At 43.2% G+C, this 10,491-nt stretch overlaps 1 non-coding gene across 1 annotated transcript; it reads left to right on the forward strand.

Annotated features, from left to right (window-relative positions):
* The first annotated feature begins 7,738 nt into the window (after nt 1-7,738).
* Nucleotides 7,739-7,845, forward strand: LOC125128580 (U6 spliceosomal RNA). The gene has a single exon (XR_007135279.1). It is a non-coding gene; the product is annotated as a U6 spliceosomal RNA (small nuclear RNA).
* Nucleotides 7,846-10,491: the final 2,646 nt, after the last annotated feature.

The following is a 10,491-nucleotide window of genomic DNA, read 5'->3' on the forward strand; positions in this document are numbered from 1 at the left end:
GTGCCTCCCATCAGGAGAAGGTGGAGAGAAGGCAGAAATGAATCCAAAATGAATTCTTGAGTCACTACTTCTCTCAAGGAAGCCAGAGTAGCCAGGAAACACAGCCACCCTCCTTTCTCCATGAAAAGCATTCCAGGAAAGGTGTCATGGTGGACATCTGTCTGTCTGTGGCCGACACCTCAGTTAGCAACCTGATCTGTCTTTGGGAAGAAGTCCTCACTGTACAGCCTTGGCAGGGGGCAAATCTCAAAGCCTGTTTCCCACTGCCAACCCCCTTCCCAAACACTCATGATGCCTCCTACCAAGACTTAGATTCTTGATAAAGGGTTGCAAAGACATGAGTCAATTGCTCCAGCTGGCTGGATCCAACAGCTCCCCCCCAGTCCACACACACATTCCTGCCCATTCCCCAAGCCTGGTCCTCCAGCCACCTATGTATTCTGCTGCCTGTAAGAACTTTACAGTGAACTCTCTTCTTGCTTCACAGATGGAGCTAGTTTCTGTTGCTTGCAGTCAATAATCCTGACTGATGCACACTTCATTGTGTTCATTGCATTTTGCTTTCGGAGCCAGCAGCCACAAGGATATTTCAAACCATGGGCATTAGTGCAATTCTACCAAAAGAAGCCAGAAGCCACGTAGATACTTGCCAGGAAGAAGCACTTACAGATGCTTTGAGGAAAGGTGTAATAGTGATGTATTGCGTGAGCCCCAAATTGGGACCATGGGAGTCCTCTCTCTAGAGCCTCAGGGCCTTTGCACATGCTCTTCCCTGGGAATTCTATCTGACTAATGCCCATACCTCATTCAAGCCTCAGTCTAAATATTACTTCCTCAGAAAAGCTATCATAATTGGTCATCATATTGACTTGTTATTTATCTGTTTAAGGTCCATGTGCCCCCCTACACTGTAAGCCCTAAAAGGGAAAGACCAAGGCTATTTTTCTTATCCCTCTCTCCTCAGTACCTAGAAAAGTCAAGCATCTAATAGGCATTCCAAAAGTATTTGTAAAGAAACTCCCATTCAAGGGCTAGAATTACCCATCCATATTATTACGACTACTGTTATTATTAAACCTTCATGACATCCATGAAGAGGATGTTATGATCATTCCCATTTTACAGGTGAGAAATCTGAGAAACAAGGAGGTTAAGGAATTTGCCATAAGTCCCCTAGTGATGCAAGGTGGAGAGGGGATTTCAACACAGGCATTCTGACTCGAGTCCTCTTAATCACCTCCACAGAACTTTATGCAAAGGAGATGCTCTGATTATCTTTTCTGCATAAAAAACCACCCCAAAACTCAGTGGCTTAAAAAGAATTACATAAATCGTTCAGAGCTCCACAAGAAAGGCTAGTTTCTGCTCTGAACAGTATCAGCTGGGGCATGTTGACTGAGAGCTGGAGGGATCATTCTCAAGACTGCTTATTCCATGGCTGGAAGGTTGGTGCCAGTGTCAGCTGAGAGCCCAGCCAGTGCCATGAGCCAGAGGCTGCAGCTCCTCTCCACATGGGCCTTGCCACAGGCTGCTGGGGCTTCCTCACAGCATGGTGGCTGGGTTCAAAGCCTGAGCTTGCAAAGAGAACTTAGCCTCCCAAGTCATGGAGAGTTACAAATGCTGTGCCCTCTCTGTGGAAACAGATTTAAAGGGGGGGGACTTTTGTACTCCACCTCTCAAAGAGGGGGGCGGTGGCGGACTTCTAGAAGAATCCATGGGATGGGAGATAGTATTGCTATTACAATCTGCCACAGCAAACAGGATATTGCATAACTTCACCAGGCTATCCTAACTTACAAACCTGACTTTAAAATAACCACCCTAACCACCCATTCCCAAGGACCCCCAGATAAGAGTTGAGAAAGCCACTGAACTCCAAAGGCAGCTAGGGAAAGTAAAAGTCACTCATAGGGCAGTCTTGGCGAAGGGAGACTTCCCCCACAATATTTACATATTTTCACTTCATTTCCCTACAATGCCTGAAGCTCTACTCATTAGAAACTCATTTGCGATAACTAGTAACCAATTTAAAAATGCAAACACCTCAGGGTCTAACCAGAGTCCTCCAAACCCTCTTGTAAAATGGATTCATCAAGGATTTCCTCCTGCTCCCTGCTGAGAGGCAGTTAAAGGAGAGACTCGCAAAGGGCTATGGGTAAAGGATACTACAAGCCCTTCTGTCTGGAGACGCGGGGTAAGGAGCAAATGGAGTTTAGCAGACGAGGTCAGAAAGGTAAGATTTTTTTAGGCTTCTGAGCAAGCACATGGTTTTGGGCCTTTGCAAATATAGCCTCAATCAGGCTGCAAGATCAGTCACTCCTGGGTGGGGGACCAAGGCACTTTTCAAAACATCCTTGCACGGCCACGCAGAGTGACCCACTCCCCTGTCAGTTATGGCCAGCAGAGTCATAACTGACACTGTCACCACTCTCCTCAAACCTCTTCTGGAAGCATTTTGAATCAATGCAACAGAAATGGACATTTACCCAAGGAACATCATTCCTCTCCTCCCAGAAAGCAAAACCTTCTGGCCATTTGCACATACAAGAGCCCACAAAAAATGACCTTCATGTTCCAGCATGGTCATTAGGCTGGGGACATTTTCTCCAGGGGGTGTGTTTCTTTCTCTGAATTAATTTGCACTCTGAGGTGCCATCTGTCAATGACACTGTTCTCCAGTTGACTTTCAAAGCATCACTGCTCCCTGTACGGTCACCAGCCCTGCCCTGCAAGTGCCGGGTGACACTGAACTTGGGTTAGAAAAGAGGAAGTTGCAAGGGTATCCCAATTAACATCTTAGAGTCTCATGTGGGGAGGAAATATTTTTTCCCAAGCTCTGGGCCAAACCCTTGTTTGTAATCTGCTTTGGTTGTTGGAAAATGCTAGGATAAGATTTGCATGGGCAGTGGAAGGGGCCCCTAATTTAGTATGAAGTGGTCAGAAATACTTCCCTCATCAGACAACCCCTCAGTGGAAAGCTAGAAGGTGAGAAGAGTTATCTAGGTGAATAAGGACGTTGGTGGAAGATTGTTCCAAGCAGAGGATCAGCATATGCAAAGATTAAGAGACGGAAGAACACTCAAGGTGCCTAAAGCAGGTCATATCACTGTTAGAGTAAGACCTGAGGGATGCAGAATTAAGTTGGCACCAAACTGTAAAGGTTCTTGTCAGTCACGTTTAGCGCGTGGACAAAGGAAGCCAGTAGGTGTCTTTAAGCAGTGTAATGATGCTCTCTGAGCTATGAAGAGAGAAATCTGGTTGAAGAGTGGATGGGAGGGCGGCATACAAGGTAAGAGGCTGCAGTAACCCAAAGGAGACAAGACGGTTGGCTGAAACAGGGTTGTGGTGATGTGGATAGAGAGGAGAGGGGGACTAACTTCATGGCAGTGGAGGCAAGGGAAGAAGGCATGATGGTATCTAAGTTTTTTGGGAGCATGATGGATGGTCAGGTGAGTTGGACCTGATGAGCCCAGGCAGAAGAGGAAATCAGGAATGGAAGGGTAAGCTGAGGTCAGTGCAAGAGGGAGGTGACATCAAGTGGAGGTGACCCGTGCACAGGTTGAAACGCCAGAGTGGAGTTGTGCAGAGAGTTCTGGTATGTAAATAAAGACTGGAGGACCTGGGAGTAGGTGATCCCCCAGTAGAAGGGGCAAAGGAGTAAGAATAGAACCCAGGAGACAGATGAAGGGGAGAGATCCATGATTAAAACCAATCAACCATCAGACGCCGTCTCAAAAATCACTGATTGGAGGTTTCCTCGGTATGGGTTATTCAGAGCCATATTTAAAGATCATATTCAAAATAACTTGAAACATTTAATACTGTTTTTTAATTAAATTTTTAAAAAAACAGGAGTTCAGCTCTTGCACAGACCCTGAAGCAATTTTCTAGCAAGTGCCTATCAAACAAAAATGTGGTCTGACTTAAGAGGGTATCACATCAAGTGTAAGAATCCAATTCCATTGTCTGTAAAAGTGTTTCTGCCAGGTACAAGACCCTAATCCAGTTGAAGTGATTTTCTATTGATTAACAGGCTGGGAATACACAGGTTGTTGGTTTCTGAGACGCTTTCCCTGGGTCTTGATGCAAGCTGTGAATAATTTTCACAGAGTCAAAAAGCTCCCGACTGTCGAAATAAAAATGACACTTGGTCACGAAGGAGGCAGACTATAGGTCAATCACCTTGATTATTTTTTAACTGTGAGAAGTCATTAATGTTACTGAATAAGCAAATCTGTTTGCATAACCAGATTTTTATAGGCTACTGGGAATAAAGGTTTTCCTAAGTGGATGATTTGTACAACGATAGCCTTTGGGTCTCTGATGGTACAGCTCTGATGAGGAAATGTTCCTTTAATTATGTGGAAGGCCAATTACCACGTTATAGCCACATTGTTTTGCAGATTGCATATAATTTCGCCATTTCCATAGCTTCAGCACTATAATTCTGGAGAAAACGCAGGCACCAAGAAGACACTTGAGGCACATTATGCTGGAGATGAAGATGTTTTAGCGAATTCAATTTAAGCTACAACATTAAAGTTATTTTGTTGAATAAAACATAACACAATAATGAGCTTGTGTATGTCAACTCTATAGTGGAGGTAATAATAGCTAGAGAGAGCGCGTCCTCTCTCCCCTTTTTCATGCTCATTAGAGTAATAGATAATGCTATGGAGAGAACCCTGCTTTAATATGTGCTTCATCTCAGGTTAAGTGCGTTCCCTGCAACTGTGCTTCATGGGGGGAGAAAAGGTAAAGGGACTAATTTGGGAGCCATTCACAGAAGTGCTACGATTTGATGTTTTTTATCCACTGAGATTTCTTGTTCCCAATGCCAACCAGGAAAGGACTTTCTTGAGAAGCGCAGATTAATCACTATCTTTTATGTACTCAGCACTGGGAGGTTTGCGGGGAGAAACCGAAGAAATCAGTAGCGTGGAGAGAGAGGAAGAACACGACGGCAGAGAGGCAAGGCTATTGCAGTGCTGATCTCAATTCTGCCACTAGTTACTGAGACCAGTGACCTCCCTTTCCAGGACTCAGTTGTTCTTATCTGTGAAATGGAGGAGTAGGAGGGTCTTCAAGGACCCCTGAAAATATCACCCCTCCATGACCGTATAAAATACTTTTCTCTGTGTGTATGTGTGTGTGTGTGTGTGTGTGTGTGTGTGTGTGTGTGTGTGTGTGTGTGTGTGTGACTTTTTTAGGGCAGAAGCACAGCATATGGAAAATCCCAGGCTAGGGGTCAAACTGGAGCTGCAGTTGCTGGCCTACACCACAACCACAGCAATCCGGGATTCAAGCCGTGTCTGCAAAGCCAGATCCCTGACCCACTGAGCAAGGTGAGGGATCAAACCCACATCTTCATGGATACTAGTCAGATTCGTTACTACTGCACCACAGTGGAAACGCCCTAAAATATTTTTCATTCATCCTAATACAGATCTTGACAACTTGGCCAAGAAGATACAATAATCATTAAGCTGAATATACCAAACAACACAGCCTGGAACTACCGAAGCAAAAACAAAGAAAGTCAGTTTCTGCTGTGGTGCAGTAGGTTTAAGGACCTGACATTGTCTCTGTGACTGTGTGAGTTCATTCCCCAGCCTGCCACAGTGGGTTAAGGATCCATTTTGCTGTAGCTGTGGTGTAAGTCGAACCTGTGGCTCAGATTTGATCCCTGGCCCTGGAACTTCCATATGCCATGGGTGCAGACAGAAAAAGAGAGAGAAAGTTATATGGAAAGACGGACAAATCCCCAATAAAAGTAACCCATGCAATACAATAGGAAAAAAATTGTATTGGGGAAAAAACAATTAAAAATAATAAAATAAATAGTTTAGGGGAAAAGTCCTAAATGTAAAAATAAATAAATAAATAAATAATAAAAATTTTTAAAAAAGAAATATTTAGCACACTTTCCATGCACCAGGCACAATATTGTGTTCACGACACCATTCTTCTTCCTGGACATGCAGATAGACTACATTTCCCAGCCTCCCTTGCAGTTACCATGTGACTGCATTTCCACCAATAGGAATGTAAGAAATCACATGCCACTTCTGGTTAAAGGGAATTAAAAGCAAGTGTGAGTGCTCCATGCTTCCTCTTCTTCCATTCATGTGACTACAAATTAAAAACTCTGAGATGGCAGAATTACAAGACCGAAACCTCCCGGATCTCTGAAACACTGTTGGAGAAGGGTCACCAAGGAGAGCCCCTGACTTGCACTGGATTGTAATGTGGGTAACAACTAAATGGCCATTTCGTGAAACAGCTGAGATTCCAGGGGTTTTGGTTTGGTTTTGTTTTTTTCTTAACAGCAAAACATAGCTTTTGTCAACAACATAGCCTGGAACTACGGAAGCAAAAGCCAAGAAAGTCAGTTTCTGCTGGGGTGCGGTGGTTTAAAGACCACCACACCACATTACCCTGCCTAACATTTAAGGTTCTGAGAGATCTAGCAGATGGTGAAAGAAGGCAGATTTTAATTACACTGCTAATCTTGATTATATATTTTAAAATTAAACAAATGATCCTAAAAGGCAGATCACCAACATTCCTTTTAAGCATGTATGCCACGTATGGAAAATACTGACCACATATAATGCCATAAGAGAAATCTCAACAAAGCCCACATAATTGGCATTATTCAGATGATATTTTCTGACTATAATGCAACAAAATTAGAAATGAACAGCAAAAAGACAGCTAAATACAAGCATACATTTGGAAAATTAAAAATATCTTTCTGAATAATTCATGAGGTAAAGGAGAAATCACAATAGAAATTCCTAAATATTTATAAATGAATGACAACAAAACTAAATATATATATGCCTTTTTTCGTATGGATTCATTCAGCTACTTGGCTTTCACTTTCATCCTGTTATTCAAGGAGGCAGTAGTTCCTTATTCCACCCCTACGTATTTTTATGCCAACCTGTAATTGATAGGAACATACCTTTCTTCTGGAAAGCTAAACACTGAGCTGAATTGTTCAGCAACACAACCATGGATGGAGCAACTATGTGTTACTGGTCGGGTAGGGCAGTGGTGGCAGGGGACAGTGAGCAAGCACACATTTGCAAACGCAAACAATTCCCTGGGCAGCTCTTTTGCTGTGCTGAGCATCCAGACAGAAACTAAAAGTCAATCACTGAGCCATCACAACATTCTCATTTTGTTTTAACTTTTGGCAGCTGGTTGCAGTTGAGAGAAAGAAAAGAGATAGGAGTGCAAAATAAGTACATACATGTGTGAAAGAAAATCGGAAAACCAATTGTATCTTTTTCTCTCTTTAGCTTCTCAGGCCATTTGTCTCATCATATACCAAGGTGGTATTCCCGGGTCCAGGACACTGGAGTGGCCCAGACATAGGAGGTCCTTCCTAGGAGCCACTTTGCAGAGAAGCCTGTGGGGCAAGAATGTGCTTGGGGAATCGGGTGCAGGAAGGAGCTTCAGACAGTGCTTCCCTCCAGGAAGGAGGGATATGGGATGGGGTAGGGTGACTTGGCTGTATCTGTGATGTCATTTCCTAGAAACCATAAAAGGGCTGAAGCAAATGTTGCAATGTTATGTTACTAATGGGGGTATGATTTCCTTATGGTCTGTTTTTGTCTGCATGTTGGAAATACTGCACAATTTAAAAGAAAAAGCAATAAATTAACAAGAGAAATGAACTTAGAGAAATACCTAAACCTCCTCTGAGGCAACATCCAAACTGACTTGAGTGCTCACTTCGGCAGCACTTATACTAAAACTGGAACGATATAGAGAAGATTAGCATGGCCCCTGCACAAGGATGACACACAAATCCGTGAAGTGTTCCATATTTTCCTTATATCTGGAATCTAATATATGGCACAAATGAACCTTTCCACAGAAAAGAAACTCACAGACTTGGAGAACAGATTTGTGGTTGCCGAGGGGGAGGGGCAGGAAGGGGGATAGCCTAGGAATTTTGAGTTAATAGAGTCAAACTATTGCATTTGGAGTGGATAAGCAATGAGATCCTGCTATATGGCACTAGGAACTATATCTAGTCATTTGTGATGGAGCATGATAATGTGAGAAAAAGAATGTGTTTTATATATATATAAAACTGGGTTGCTTTGCTATATAGTAGAAAACTGACAGAACACTGTAAACCAAATATAAGATAAAAAATAACAATCATTTAAACAGAATGGGAGAAAATAGTTTCAAATGATGCAACGGACAAGGGCTTAATCTCTAGGATATACAAGCAACTTATACAACTCAAGAGCAAAAAAGCCAACCACCCAATGGGAAAATGGGCAAAAGACCTGAATAGACATTTCTCCAAGGAAAATATACAGATGGCCAATAGGCACATGAAAAAATGCTCAACATCCCTGATTATTAGAGAAATGCAAATCAAAACTACCATGAGATACCACCTCACACCAGTCAGAATGGCCATCATTAATAAGTCCACAAATAACAAGTGCTGGAGGGGGTGTGGAGAAAAGGGAACCCCATACACTGTTGGTGGGAATGTAAGCTGGTACAGCCACTATGGAGAACAGTATGGAGGAACCTTAGAAAACTATACATAGAACTACCATATGACCCAGCAATCCCACTCTTGGTCATATATCCAGACAAAACTTTCCTTGAAAAAGACACATGAATCCACATGTTCATTGTAGCTCTGTTCACAATAGCCAAGAACTGGAAACAACCCAAATGTCCATTGACAGATGATTGGATTAGAAAGATGTGGTATATATACACAATGGAATACTACTCGGCCATAAAAAAGAACGACATAATGCCATTTGCAGCAACATGGATGGAACTAGAGACTCTCATACTGAGTGAAATAAGTCAGAAAGAGAAATACAAATACCATATGATATCACTTATAACTGTAATTTAATATACAGCATAAATGAACGCTTCCACAGAAAAGAAAATCATAGACTTGGAAAACAGACTTGTGGCTGCCCTGGGGGAGAGGGAGGAAGTGGGAGGGATCGGGAGCTTTGGGTTAATGGATGCAGATGATTGCTCTTGGGATAGATTTACAATGAGATCCTGCTGTGTAGCATTGAGATCTATGTCTAGATACTTACATCACAACACAACAATGGGAGGAAAAAATACATATACATGTATGTGTAACTTGGTCCTCATGCTGTACAGCGGAAAAATAATTAATTAATTTTTTTAAAAAGAAAAGAAATCATTTCAAAATTAATTAAATAACTAGAAGGATACTTTTTTAAAAATGAAATAAAATTTTTAAAAACTGACCTGAAGTTGCCGAAAAGCTAAAAGCAGACCAGTTGGTAATGTGACTAAGAATTGACCTGAGAATGTCTCCAAGCAGGGTCTCCCAAGGAGACACCTTACATGACCCCACTTGTCCCACTGCAGGTTCACCAGAACCCAGGAGTCCCACATCTAGCAAAGAGTTAAATTCCAGAAGGGAATTTGATTCCCAAGTGTCCAGTTTGATGTACTCTTGTGAACTCTGAGAGGCTGATGTTATCACCACAGATGTAACAGCAGATGGGGGATAAAACGTGGTTCTGGAGGAAAGGAGACACAGCCCCGCCTCCCCCACTGAGGCGTGCTGCAGTACCCCCAGGGGTCCTTGAATGGAGGCCTCCAGCACCCCTCTACTCACTCCTTCTCCCCCAATGGGGGAGGGGGTGCCTGTAGCCCCATCTTATATTAACAATTCAAGGCTCTGGGAATGAGCCTGGAACCTCTGGGGGGTTTTTTTGTGGTTTTTTGTGGTTTTGGTTTTTTTTGGGGGGTTTTTTTTTTTTTTTTTGGTCTTTTTAGGGACGTACCTGAGGCACATGGAGGTTCCTAGGCTAGGAGTCTAATCAGAGCTACAGCTGCCGGCCTACACCACAGCCACAGCAATGCCAGATCCGAGCCGCATCTGCGACCTACACCACAGCTCACCAAAACACCGGATCCTTAACCCACTGAGCGAGGCCAGGGATCAAACCCATATCCTCATGGATACTAGTTGGGTTCGTTAACTGCTGAGCCACGACAGGAACTCCCTGAGCCTGGAACATTTTTGGATATGTTTCAGGCACCAGAAAATCCCAAATAGTTAACTGCTCACCCCTCCCACATCTGAAACACCAAAGTTCATTAAAAATGTCAGTCTGGGAGTTCCCGTCTTGGCTCAGTAGTTAAGAATCCAACTAGGAACCATGAGGTTTCGGGTTCGATACCTGACCTTGCTCAGTGGGTTAAGGATCTGGTGTTGCCAGGAGCTGTGGTGTAGGTCGCAGACGCGGCTCGGATCCCAGGTTGCTGTGGCTGTGGTGTAGGCTGGCAGCTGTAGCTCCAATTAGACTCCTAGCCTGGGAACCTCCATATGCAGCAGGAACAGCCCCAGAGAAGGCCAAAAGACAAAAAAAAAAAAAGTCAGCCTGAATTGTAATGGCTCTCTGCAGGTTTTATAATTCTAGCGTGAAATCATTCACTTCT

The sequence above is a fragment of the Phacochoerus africanus genome, chromosome 5 (assembly GCF_016906955.1).
Source record: "Phacochoerus africanus isolate WHEZ1 chromosome 5, ROS_Pafr_v1, whole genome shotgun sequence".
In the NCBI taxonomy this organism is placed as follows: Eukaryota; Metazoa; Chordata; class Mammalia; order Artiodactyla; family Suidae; genus Phacochoerus; species Phacochoerus africanus.